We start from the raw sequence: 14,450 nt of genomic DNA, 5'->3' as shown, positions 1-14,450 counted from the left end.
TTTTCATCAGTGACAATCCACTAAAAAAGATCAAAATTTTCAATTTCACCGCTTACAGCGTCTTCTAGGAACACTGTTCAATATTGCGGATCGCTGCTAATAGAAGAGCCGACGCAGAAAAGAACGCGTAGCGTGTCCATTTACGCCTGGTTCGTACAAAGTGTGCAAAAGGTACGCACGAAGATCCGCCAGCTTCGACTCGCAATTGGACTATCAGTCGGAAAGTTTTTGCCGGCGCGGCCGCCTGCATAGGAAAATTTTCACCCGCCACGCTTAAGTGTAAGGAGCCGTGACTTTCTGTTTTGATCCGCTTGAACTGGTCGCGGCCACTAGTTCTGTCCTCGTCTCGGTATATTTGAGACACGGCTGGTGGGAGAAGGACGGAGAGGGAGTCGTAGGGCCAAGCAGAGTGGGATTTCGCGCGAGTGAGGAGAGAGGGATGGCGGAACTGTCAGTGCTACATCGGTTCTCTTCACGTAAGGACGAGCCACAGGGATCACCTGCGAATCACCTCTCGTCGGGACACCACTTCTCAGCCAGGTGAGCCTCTGCTCTTTTTCTTTCTCTCTCTCTCTCTCTCTCTCTCTCTCTCTCTCTCTGCCTCTCTTTCCCTTTTTTCCACGCTCGTCGCAAGATTAATCGTCGCGGATTCGCTTGCCCGCGAGTTGGATAATTTATGGCGTCTCTGGTGGATCGGTCGCTTTGTAAACACGAGTAGGTATTTTGTCCGGCTCGGGAGATTAATCGTTCGACCGGCAGCGAGCTGAGTTTTGTCAGGCGAGGGGAAGGTTTTAAGGGCCCGGAGATTTTCCCCAGGTTATGATTACATCGGAAATTTAGTCCGAGGTCTGCGGAATTTGGGAATTTGTCATCTCCGCGCCGCTTGATAGATCGTAGCTTGGCCATTGAATGTGCAGATACACTGGCTGCCGTGACTGCACTGGCTCGCCAAAGCCGTACAAAGCTTCTACGGCTGCCACTCTACGTGCGACAGATTTTCGCGTTTCATTAGGCTACGTAGGCAAAGTTCGAAATAAATCTGAGAACGAACGTAGAAACTGCAGGATATTTATTGCTGCAAACCGTATTTCGTATGGCAATTAGTATACAGCATGAATAACCGGCTGAAGCGTGTAAGTGTTAGACATCGTAAGTGATCGCGTCGAATACCGAGGTTTGTTAATACAACGTACAGTTCATTGTTTAAACGCTCGTGTGCTCTCTACGATTGTACTAAATGTATATTAAACAAACGTGATTAACATATACGTCTATACATATATATCTCCACATTTCTTGTGAAACGTCTTGGATCGAAATGAAAAAAAAAAAGAACAATCATGAAAATCGTCGATGTTCCCAACAACGTTAAAAAAAATTGCAAAACGTCTGATGTAACAGCTACGTTAGAAATACGGACCTAATATGAAAAGTATAAGTATAGTATAGTATTGGAAAGAACTTATTTAATGTTCGCGTGTATGCGTGTTGATATAATACCTCAACCGGTTTCAAGATACGATTATATCGTGCTTAACTGCACATTTCGGTTATACTGACACTCTTATGGCGGCAATCGTGCATTTTAAATCGACTCTAGACTTTATTGCGCTAATATTATGTCATATTACGTTAGAAGATATTCGTACAATATTTCTGGTTAAACTGAAAAACTAAGAAAACGAATGACACAAACGAGATATTTGAACAATAGCAGGGGTGTTCACCTGAGAACTGCAAAGAAGGTTTTACACGTCTCTGTGGAGTGACTGTCTTTATCGAATACTATAGTGGACTATTTATTATAGTGGAATTTTTTTTTTTTTTGGAAATGTCCACTGTACGGAACAATGCGAGTACAGCGCTGTAAATGGCTGTGCAATGCGCTGATCGTGTCGTTCCTGCACTCCAATTCACTCGAGCGATCTTCATGAACGCACATTGTAAATGCACTTACGTTGTTCTCCGAGACGAGTCTGGCTTTAGTTCCTCGAAAATTACGAAATGTAATATATTCTACCTGTAATCATTGATTTTAACGGCACATTTGATGCAGGTAAAAATCTCTGCGAACGAGACGTGTGTCGAGCAATTATATTTAAATATACATTTGCAGAGAAGTTGAAACTTCTGCTTTGAAAGAAATTTCGGACAAAAGTTCACACATTTGTAATTAATATATGCAGTATATGTCTTTGTGGTTGATTATTATATTGTGTATATTAACTGATTAATTAATACACACAATATCAACATGTAAGGTTGATTGTTATATACAATGTATATACAGCATCAACTTTTATGTTTGATTATTGTATTATATATATATTAATTATACAACAAGGTTAATTAACGTGCAGAATATCAACCTGTAAGGTTGATTGTAGTATACAATGTTTGATTATTGTATTATATATATTAATTATACAACAAGATTAATTAACGTGTACAATATCAACCTGTAAGGTTGATTGCTGTATACAATGTATGCAGTATCAACTTTTATGCTACAGTATCAACTGATTAATTAATATACACAATATCAACCTGTAAGGTTGATTGTTATATACAACGCATTATCAATATTATCAACAATATCAACATTTATGTTTGTTTATTGTATTATATATGTTAATTAACGTGTACAATATCAACCTGCAAGGTTGAATGTTGTATACAATGTATACAGTATCAACTTTTATGTTACGGTATCAACTGATTAATTAATACACACAATATCAACCTGTAAGGTTGATTGTTATATACAACGCATACAATATCAACATTTATGTTTGTTTATTGTATTATATATGTTAATTAACGTGTACAATATCAACCTGCAAGGTTGAATGTTGTATACAATGTATACAGTATCAACTTTTATGTTACGGTATCAACTGATTAATTAATACACACAATATCAACCTGTAAGGTTGATTGTTATATACAACGCATACAATATCAACATTTAGGTTTGTTTATTGTATTATATATATTAATTAACGTGTACAATATCAACCTGCAAGGTTGAATGTTGTATACAATGTATGCAGTATCAACTTTTATGTTACGGTATCAGCTGATTAATTAATACACACAATATCAACCTGTGAGGTTGATTGTTATATACAACGCATACAATATCAACATTTATGTTTGTTTATTGTATTATATATATTAATTAACGTGTACAATATCAACCTGCAAGGTTGAATGTTGTATACAATGTATGCAGTATTAACTGATTAATTAATACACACAATATCAACCTGTAAGGTTGATTGTTATATACAACGCATTATCAATATTATCAACAATATCAACATTTATGTTTGTTTATTGTATTATATATGTTAATTAACGTGTACAAGATCAACCTGCAAGGTTGAATGTTGTATACAATGTATGCAGTATCAACTTTTATGTTACGGTATCAACTGATTAATTAATACACACAATATCAACCTGTAAGGTTGATTGTTATATACAACGCATACAATATCAACATTTATGTTTGTTTATTGTATTATATATATTAATTAACGTGTACAATATCAACCTGCAAGGTTGAATGTTGTATACAATGTATACAGTATCAATTTTTATGCCACAGTATCAACTGATTAATTAATACACACAATATCAACCTGTAAGGTTGATTGTTATATACAACGCATACAATATCAACATTTATGTTTGTTTATTGTATTATATATATTAATTAACGTGTACAATATCAACCTGCAAGGTTGATTGCTGTATACAATGTATACAGTATTAACTTTTATGCCACAGTATCAACTGATTAATTAATATACACAATATCAACCTGTAAGGTTGATTGTTATATACAACGCATACAATATCAACATTTATGTTTGATTACTGTATTAAATATATTAATTAACGTGTACAATAGCAAGTTTTCAGGTCTTTTTATTACATTGCAAATATTAATTACGCGATATATGGAATATCAACCTTTGATATTTACATTCAATAATTATATTGTATACAATATGGATATAATGCAATACTAAGAAATAAATAAATAAATAAATACAATAGAATACAGTACGATATAATAATCAAACTTAAATGTTGATTATAAATGAACATCGAAAACTCCTTTTCGCTATTGATGAATTAATATTAACAATACACTTTCTTTATTACTCGTGAATATTTCAAAGTGACAAATGTGGAAAGTGTTGTGCGATATTTTATGCGAGGAAAGAAATATTTCCTGCCACTGTAAGAAATATCTGATTACATTTCGTATGCATCCTAATAATATCTTTATTACCTGAAATTCCAAGATAACAGCCGGTCTAATTTATTTACTAAGAGAATGAAACTTTCTACTAAAAACGGCGTTCCATTTGCATAAAATGTATATAGAACACACCATGTTTCGTGTACACTTATTATACGCGAACGAATCTACGAGCTATCGGTGCGCTCCAATTCCCTTGAACAATTCTCTCAGACTCTGTATCGCTTTTTTCTTTTTTTTTCTTTTTTTTTTTCTTTTTTTTTTCAATGACAATTATGGCTTTAATAATCCCTTGTTTCTATAAAACGCTTCTATAAAACCAGCCAGAAAATTAATTTTCAATTATGCGTACAAATATTCCCAGTAACTTAGTTACCAACCCAATAGAATTGAACTAGTGAAACATACCATTTAAGCTCAATCTTCGTCTTGGAATTACAATGTTACTAGACTTGACTGAAATCGTTTTTAAATCATCCACGACTCAATCACTGAAATCATAGCAGCTGATGGTGAAAACTTATTCCAAGGTATAGAGAAATTTCAGTGGAGAATCTTGACGATAGTACGCAGAACACGGAGATTACGGTCACTTGATAATTAGCATACCGTGCATTTGCATATTATGTACATGCTTCCTAATGTTGTTATTATTAGACTTTTATGCAAATTCCTATGTTCGTGAATTGAATTAAAGAAGCGAAATCTAAGCAGAAACATGAACAGATACGCGCAAAATATTATTATGCATATCGTGTGTGTGTGTGTGTGTGTACACTGTGTGCATTGTTGTTATTCCTTTAAATTTCCCATAAATGCATAAACCGCTGTTTTCACTCTGATCGTTACATTCCTCTGATCCTTTCAAACAGATTTGTAAAAACCCAATGTGTACCAAAGCGCTAAGCTCTTTATCAATTCTTCGCATTATGATCTTTTCAATGGCTGCGCACGTTAGCATCAGCTTACTCGCTGATTTTACACGGTGTCAAGTGCAAAACGTTGAAATATCGCATACGACTGATAACAATCTATCCGAGAGAATTGAAATCACTGGGAAAGATAAACAAGGTCAAAGATAAGCTTAGATAGGAATAAAGTGGAAACACGGTGGAATAGATTAAACAAACGTGCAATTAGTTAACTAAGGATCGATGGTAAGCCAGGTATGATAAATATACGAATGAAATAAATAATATAACGAATAAATGAAGAATAATATAATGGAAAGTACAGCTAAAACGAAAGTTTGTCTTATTACGAAAATATTTTCCTTTATCGAGCCTTTAATTAATTTCTTGTAATTTAGATTTTTATCAAGTGGAAATATAAATTGCCACTACGAATTAACAATTTTTATTTAAACGCTGAAAATCATAGTTATGATACTAGCTGTAAACGTCTAATTTATTATTGGGATTCGATAGCGGAACAGCCTTTGGGGCTGAATCACCTAAATTACCTGTGTTTCATGTTCCTACCTGAACATAATTCTCCTCGTACGCTATAAAATCAAATTTATTATCACGTCGTATTATACGATACGGTGAATTTTGTATTCGAAACCGGGTTTCTCCAATCGAATTAATCCGTTGAAACTATCGAAAGTGTAGAAATTCGAGCAATTTTTCCGACAATACACAACGCAGCTAATTTCGCAATCAGGAAAAAGCAAGGCGGATATAACGAAACTTTGTCGAAAATTTTCTACAATTTCACAAATTTCGCAGCTGAATTTGCACCAGGTGCAATTTTTATTCAAGAAAATCGCTGAAATGTCATTTTCAAAATGACCTACAACATTTGTGAGCGTGAAATTGACAGGGAATAGACAAGTGACGTTACCCTACAAACAAAGAGACAAGTACATACAGTGACCCACGAAAGTACGAACACTTAGAAAATTCTTTCTGTGAATTTATTACGCTTGTTGTGGGAAACATTGTCAAATTTCGCTCACACGTACATTCTAATAAAACACGATGATCGTATTGGTAAATTAAAAAAAAGAATCCTAAAATGTACGGCACATCCGTTTGAAATGTATACGCGTGGTTATTTCTGTAAGCATATGAAATGGGGAAAAAAGTTTCGGCTGAAAGTTGCTTGACTTCATAAGAGAAACCTAATAAGATACTTCAATTTTCTCTTTTTTTTTTTTTTTTTTTTTTTTGAATTCTTGCTTAAGAAGATTTCAATGGGAACGTGACTTTTTTATATTTTTTTTTAAGCACCATTTCTCTAAAGGAAGATGTTAAGGTACCTGACGTTAAGGTCGAAGAGCGACTAGTTAAAAAGATATTTCAACTTTAAAATATAATGTAAAATATAACTTTAAAATATAATTTAAAATATAACTTTAAAATATAGACAAAAGCATCGCGTTGTATTTCCTTGGCTAAATGTTTTAAACTGATCATTGTTCGACCTTCGTATCTTTCTCCAAGTGTCTTAATACCTTTTTTCTAGGGAATTGTAAAGTGTAACAAATGATGCACGTATAGTTGCATTTAAGAAAGTTACGTTGGTATTGAAATCTCTTTATGTTAGGAATATTTCGAAAAAATCGAAATGTCTTATCGAGTTTGTGTTCCGATACTTGTTTCAGATTGACTTCGTGTTTCTGATACTTCGAGAAACAGTGTCACGTGTATGCACTTAAAACGGACATACTGTATACTGAATTTACGATATATTTATTACGAATAATAAGTATAATACATCGATTAATGAGTGAGATAATATTTAGATCTGGTTAGTAATTACACGGTTAAAATGATTATTCATGTTGTAGGAAATGATTTTATGATCTCTAGAAAATACGTGTTCGCGGTAAATATCTTGTATCCGCTATGTCCATATCCAAATTTGTTCTAAACTCTGGCCACGCAACTATAATAATCGTATTCCACTAAAACGTTAATGAAGTTGCAAAAAATTTTTCATATATCCATAAAAGTTTGCTTCATGATATGTGTTGAGATACTTTAATGAAACAGCGTATGGTTGCAAGCCAATATAAACTTTATAAACGAATATAATTACACGTTGTAATTAAAACGTTGTTTTTTCTGCTATGATAACGGATTAAAAGATGAAACGTCGACAGTTTGTCGATAAAAGCATTTTATCGGATTTCTTGTTCTTTTACTCTTTGCGGTTCAATCGATTTCTTTCCTTTTAAGGAAGAAAAACAAGGAACTGTTGGAGACTAGTCTGATACAACAAATCATAGTATAGCCAGACAAACGATAAACAGAGTACGCGCCATCCTTCGCCACCCTTGTACAGAAACGTCTGTACGAAAGAAGCCAAATGACTCACGCTCGTTTCAACGATCCTCTCGAGCGGATTCGCGCGATTAACATTCGTGAACTCCGAGAGAGTTCAAGAATATTCAGTGTCCACAAAAAGCAAGTGACTAAATTTTGGTATCATTTAGTAGTAGTTTCATATGACTACAAAAGGTATTGAGACGATATTCTGTATATTTGTTACTTTATTGTTCTACTAATTAATTAGATGCAATTTTCATAGTAGTTTCATATAACTACGAGGAGTATTGGCACGCTATTCCGCATATTTGTGAAATTTTTTAATTTCGTACCATTTAGTAGTAGTTTCATATGACTACAAAAGGTATTGATACGATATTCTGTATATTTGTTACTTTATTGTTCTACTAATTAATTACATGCAATTTTTATAGTAGTTTCATATAACTACAAAGAGTATTGACACGCTATTCTGCATATTTATGAAATTTTTTAATTTCGTACCATTTAGTAGTAGTTTCATATGACTACAAAAGGTATTGAGACGATATTCTGTATATTTGTTACTTTATTGTTCTACTAATTAATTAGATGCAATTTTCATAGTAGTTTCATATAACTACGAAGAATTTGGTACGCTATTCTGCATATTTATGAAATTTTTTATTTTCATACCATTTAGTAGTAGTTTCATATGACTACAAAAGGTATTGACAAGATATTCTGCATATTTGTTACCATATTGTTCTATTAATTAATTAGATCTAATTTTCATAGTAGTTTCGTATGACTACAAGGAGTATTGGTACGTTATTCTGTATACTTATTACGTATGTAAATTTCATAGAATTTAGTAGTAGTTTCACGTGACTACAAAAGGTATCGACAGGATATTCTGCATATTTGTTACCATATTCTACTAATTCATTAGATCCAATTTTTGTAATAGTTTCGTATGACTGTGAGGAGTATTGGCACGTTGTTCTGCATATTTGTGAAATTCTTTAATTTCGTATCATTTAGTAGTAGTTTCACGTGACTACAAAAGGTATTGACACGCTATTTCGTATATTTATCCCTCATTGTTGTACCAATTAATTAGATGCAACTTTCATAGCAGCTTCATATGACTAGAAAAAGTATTGACAGGCTATTTTGTATATTTATTTCCTTATTTTTTCTACTAATTAATTAGATCCAATTTTCATTATAGTTTCGTATGACTACAAGAAGTATTGGCACGTTATTCTGCATATTTATTACGCATATAAATTTCATATAATTTAGTAGTACTTTCATATGACTACAAAAGATATTGACAGGCTATTCTGTATATTTGTTATCATATTGTTCTACTAATTAATTAGATCTAATTTTCATAGTAGTTTCGTATGACTACAAGGAGTATTGGCACGTTATTCTGCATATTTATTACGCATATAAATTTCATATAATTTAGTAGTAGTTTCATATGACTACAAATGGTATTGATAGGCTATTTTGTATATTTGTTATCATATTGTTCTACTAATTAATTAGATCTAATGTTCATAGTAGTTTCGTATGACTACAAGGAGTATTGGCACGTTATTCTGCATATTTATTACGCATATAAATTTCATATAATTTAGTAGTAGTTTCATATGACTACAAATGGTATTGATAGGCTATTTTGTATATTTGTTACCTTATTATTCTACTAATTAATCAGATCCAATTTTGAAATTTCGTATCATTCAGTAGCAGTTTCATATGACTACAAAAATTTGATACATTTATATTTTATAATTCTGTTTATATTAGCAGAATTCTTATATATTCAGATATTCCTATTATATTTTCCAAATTTCGACTGAAGAACAATTTTTCACTGTTCATCCTTTATACCTACATTATAATTTATTTGTAATTTCATCTATCTGTAACGAATGACAGACATTTAAAAAATACAGATTTTAAAAATATGATTAAAAAGAACATACATTCGAATCGCTCGAACATGCCAACATTGAACAGAAAATGCACAACAATGAAGGTGGTTTCCATTGTATTAACCCTCAATTGTCACACTTGTTTTACGAATCTCGGTTGTCACACTGCATCACCCGAGACCTATTCGATTTTCGAATAGCTGTCGTTCAAAAAATATCACTGATATCGAATCGAAAAAATTCGCCAATGTAGTTTGGACGTCGAATATGTTTTGCTAAAACAGGGTTAACAAACGAAGTGACATCACTCTCAAAAAAAAAAAAAAACTCCCACTGTATGTTTCTAAAAAAAAAAACATTTTTACGAAAACAAGCTATAACTTCTTTATATTTTAACGTTTCTCGCCAAAAAAATTTGAGACGATGCTTTCGAGGCGTATTACTCCGACGAAATGCATAGTTTGCCAGTGCACGTTACAGAAAAGATATCTACTTCAATTTTTCATCAAGAAGAGCAGCTGCTGAATAAGGAAAATGCTGCAATTATACGAGAAAATCAATTTATTCGTAGACTCAGATAGAACAATCTTCCTTTTTTTCTATATGTCAATTTACATGTGAAAAAATATATTTCATGACTTCATCAGTTCGTCCCTAGTAAATGCACAAGAGTACGTAAAATTTGCACGCAAATAAAATACGTCATTGCATCAAGAAGTACGTCTTTGTCGCACTTGGCTCAACACGGTGCATTACTATAACTTTAGAGAGTCGTCAGACGCAAGCTGACGGGATTCTTAGCAGCGCAATCATCGGGCATTATAAAAAAGACACTTGGAATGAATGGCAAATTGCACGCGTAGATTCCATTATAAACGACGCCTCGAAGACGTGTCTCTGCAAAGTAAGACTGTGGGTCATTTAAGACCCGTAATCACATCCGTAGGTTAAGAGAAACTTTTTACATCAGTTTGATCCTTCTGCGTTGCGAATTCCATACAGCAAGCAATTCCTACAACGTATCTCCCGCGTTGAATCGGGTCCCATCGTGTTTGCGTTAATTTGCCATAACTCGAAAGCGTCGAAAATACATCGGCTCGTCCCACCAGTAACGCGGTCGTTGGTCTACGCTACGTTAATTTGATGGAAACTAACCGACTACTTTTATTCTTGTTTATTTTATTACCAATTGTAATTATCATTGTGACGAATCTTCTCGTATTTTTACAAGTCGCTGTGCTTCTCTATCAACTTTGCACTCTATGCCGAGTATGACTCGACATCAGTTTTTATCTCAGCAGCTCCTTTATCGAGGTCCGCTCGACATTCTTTCATGTGCAAATCAATAGACGTCCTAGGAAAGCAGGATTGTATCCTGGAAATAGTTTCAAGATATATCGTACGCTTAAAAATCAGAAAGTACAACAACAGTGTGAATGAAACTGGTATTTAAGTGAATTCATTTAAATTGTCTTGTTTTTTAGTTGCAGTAAATTTCAAATAAAACACTCAGAAGCGTCGGCAGCTGCTGCTAACGAAATTGAAATAGAATTTGAACCGAACTTGTTTTATTACCATTATTATTTAATTTGTACTTTGCAATTTGTCCAGCTGGACATTTGGTAAATTTGTCTGACTTGAGACCGAACTTGTGGACCGAAGCATCTGTCGTTCCCGGAAAAGCGTGTTACTCGTGGCATGAGCCGATACTTGCGCACGACAGTGCACCTGCGATATACTGCGATATAGTCGCGCGGTATATCACGCGCGCGCGTTTAATCGCCGAAGTGGACAAAGCGAGCCGCCCAAGTATCGCATCGCATCGCGGTTAATTAAAGACGATGCAACGAGCACGAGGGGAACGGGAGAGGGGCGCGGCTGAAAAGAACCGGAGAGCTACGTCCGGTGCGCGCCACCGAAGAGAATCGCGTCTGCCACACGTCTGCTTTGTGCTCGAGCCATGATGAAAGATAGGAAGGCTGGCTGCCTCGAATGACCAAGCCAGCGTCTCGGGACGCGGCTACCTAAGTAATTACGTGTCGAACGATCAACCGTTAAATCATCATCATCATCGCGCGTTTCGTACATACTTTTCACGAATTTTCCTTTGTTCACTGACTTGTCCAATCGCAGTTGCGTATTATACACTTGTTCGATCGTCGAATTGCAACCACTGGAAACTTTCGGTGTCTCTTTTAACCTATTAGCCTATTAATCGGTTTTTTGTCGCCGCGGCTTACCGACCGATAGCCTATTAATCGGCTTTTTGTCGCCGATGCTAACCGACCGATAGCCTATTAGTCGGCTTTTTGTCGACAACAATTTTTCTCATTGTTTGGGCAGTAATTTGTTATTTGGTACTAAAGAACTTTTCTCAGTTGCGTCAGTTGCGTTGCTTTGTAAGCTCTCATAGTTTTATACGAATTTGAAAAACGTACCGTTCGCGATGAACGAAAAGAATGGCATTGGAGAGTCTGAACCGAAACAGAGCCGGCGCCAGGGAGAATCTGCGCCTGAGATGCCGGTCGGACGTGCGTGTGCTGTTGAATCGCTAGCGGTCGGTAAAGTGTTAGAGTGCGTTTGACGAGTATACGCGTTGCAGGGAAACTTTGTTTCCACGCGTCTCGCGTATACACTGGTCGTGTGAAATAAAAAGGTCGCTTACTGTAAAACATTTACTGTAAAAACTCCAAATTTTAGTAAGAAGAGATAAAAGTTTGTTATTTAGTGGTTGAAAGTATTGTGTATTTTTATGCAGAAAAATTGGATTATTTAGTACATTGTTTATTTTCTGTGTAACGTATTTTTTTTTACAAACTTGCCTGATTATTTTCGCCGTTATTTTTATTTCATTAATATTTGTATTGCAATTAATCAAGTCGGTAAGAAAAAGTTACTTTTTACTTTGTTCGCTATGCACGCGATTATTACATTCTTCGTTATATACTCGTGTTAATGACTGTTATATGTCGCTTCTATTATACAGGGTGGTTGGTAAGTGGTAGTACAAGCGGAAAGGGGGTGATTCTACGCGAAAAAAGAAGTCGAAAATATGGAATAAAAATTTTTCGTCCGAGGCTTTGTTCTCGAGAAAATCGACTTTGAATTTTCGCTCGGTACGCGTGCACTTTATCACGTCTCACTGTAGATCGTTGTCTCGATGGATATTATCGCAATTTAATTTTTGTAATAATAAACTTTATGATTACTTCATATTATTTCATTATGTATTCCTAATTTTCCGTTACGGCAAAAACAAACTTAAATTGCACGCACACCGAGCGAAAATTCAAAGTCGATTTTCTCGAAAACAAAGCCTCAAACGAAAAATTTTTATTCTATATTTTCCACCTCTTTTTTCGCGTAGAATCACCCCCTTTCCGCTTGCACCACCAATTACCAACCACCCTGTAGTTCTATTACTTTATAGTGGGTTGTCCGAAAAGTTTCTTTCGTTTTACAATGAAATACCATTTTCAATGCAAAGAAACGTATGCCACGACAGGTACAGGACGACTGGACATAAAAGGACCGTAACATTTGACAAACTAAATTCCATATATAATATTTGTACAAACATCGCCAGATAAAGCAACCTAGTACCATGTTTATTAATTCTAATTATTTATTTAATTTAATTATCAGGCAATAATATTGAAAAAGTTGCTACAATAATTATTTAATTTTAACTAATATTCCTATCTCATCAAGACGCGTCTATTATTCGCATTGAACCGCTAAAAGCTGACCGTTACCGACCAAACGAAAGAGAAGAATATCGCTCGTTCATCGCACAAAAACATCCAGTATCCATCTGCAAAGAAATTTATTCTCAATGTGTCGAATAATCTTCGCTGTCACTTACTACCCACACGCGCTCATTTCTCATATTAATCCATCGTACCTTTTGACACGTTCAACGTGTTACACTCGGCCTATTCATCTGTCCTGCTCGTAAAACGCGTTCGTTTACAAGCGTTCGAATATTCGAAAAGTCGCTCACTCTTCCACATACGCGCGACTGAAATCTTCTTCGCCGGTTAATTAGAATACCTTTGGTGGTTAGATCGGACAGATTTCCATGGCAATGGTCGGAGTAAGCGAACTGGATTAGCAATCGATTAGGGTACCGTATCAATTAGCGGCGGGAAAATAGGATTAACGCTGGTGTGCAGCGGGCAACGGTGTTTTCTGGTCGCTTCAAGCAAACACGTGCGTGCCATGTGCGAATGCGTGGCTAATTGTACATGCGGAGCACGGCTGCTGCGTTTACGTTCTACGTGCTTTCGCTAGTCGAACACTGTAAATCATGGTTTTTAGTCGCTGCTGTCTCGAAATCTCGTCCGGTTAACGTTAATCGTCGTTGCTGGTACAATACGCACTACGTTAGGCGACAATGTGTTGTGTGAAAAATAACCTACGGTCGATAAGCGATATTATTTGGCAACTAAGTGGTTGCGGATTTTGTCAATACCTTGTAGTGGCAAAATCCGCAATCACTTAGTTGCCAACCCAATAAGTCTCACGATAATTGACAAAGTTTGAACGAACGACTGAACCTGAATGTAATTTTATGCCAAGTTCAACGTTCGGTTATTTGTCAAATCGATTGAATCACAGAAAATATTCATTGTCGCATCTGGTTTCAATCTGTGCACGTTAGAATTCGGCATTCTGTTATGGTTTGATTTCAATTTAGACATCGACTTGTTCCACGGATTATTTCGAGCGGATGGAGGTCGACTAATTGAATAGGAAGAGTTCGATGATAAATGTAGATCTCCGCGTCAAGTCGCGTCTTCGTGAAAATTCCAAGGGAACTATGGAACTGTGTAATTATACGATTTGATGAATTCGATAGGAAAATTTCACGACAAAGGTAGGTTTCCGCATCGGGTTATTTCTTCGTCGAACATTTCAATGAAGATACTGTTGCGGTCTTATTCTATTCATCTTATTGGCAACTAA

At 35.1% G+C, this 14,450-nt stretch overlaps 1 protein-coding gene across 2 annotated transcripts in view; it reads left to right on the top strand.

Moving 5' to 3' along the window:
- Positions 1-333: 333 nt before the first annotated feature.
- Positions 334-14,450, top strand: part of LOC126874905 (serine-rich adhesin for platelets-like) — an 88,914-nt gene continuing 74,797 nt past the window's right edge. The window contains exon 1 of one of the 2 annotated variants that reach the window (XM_050637399.1): positions 334-540. The gene's annotated coding sequence lies outside the window, so the exon portion shown is untranslated. The remainder of the gene's footprint in view (positions 541-14,450) is intronic. The other variant, XM_050637398.1, reaches the window with a different exon arrangement.

This window comes from Bombus huntii, chromosome 17 (assembly GCF_024542735.1).
Source record: "Bombus huntii isolate Logan2020A chromosome 17, iyBomHunt1.1, whole genome shotgun sequence".
In the NCBI taxonomy this organism is placed as follows: Eukaryota; Metazoa; Arthropoda; class Insecta; order Hymenoptera; family Apidae; genus Bombus; species Bombus huntii.
The sequence above is the reverse complement of the archived record's forward strand: the minus strand, read 5'-3'. Positions and strand labels throughout refer to the sequence as shown.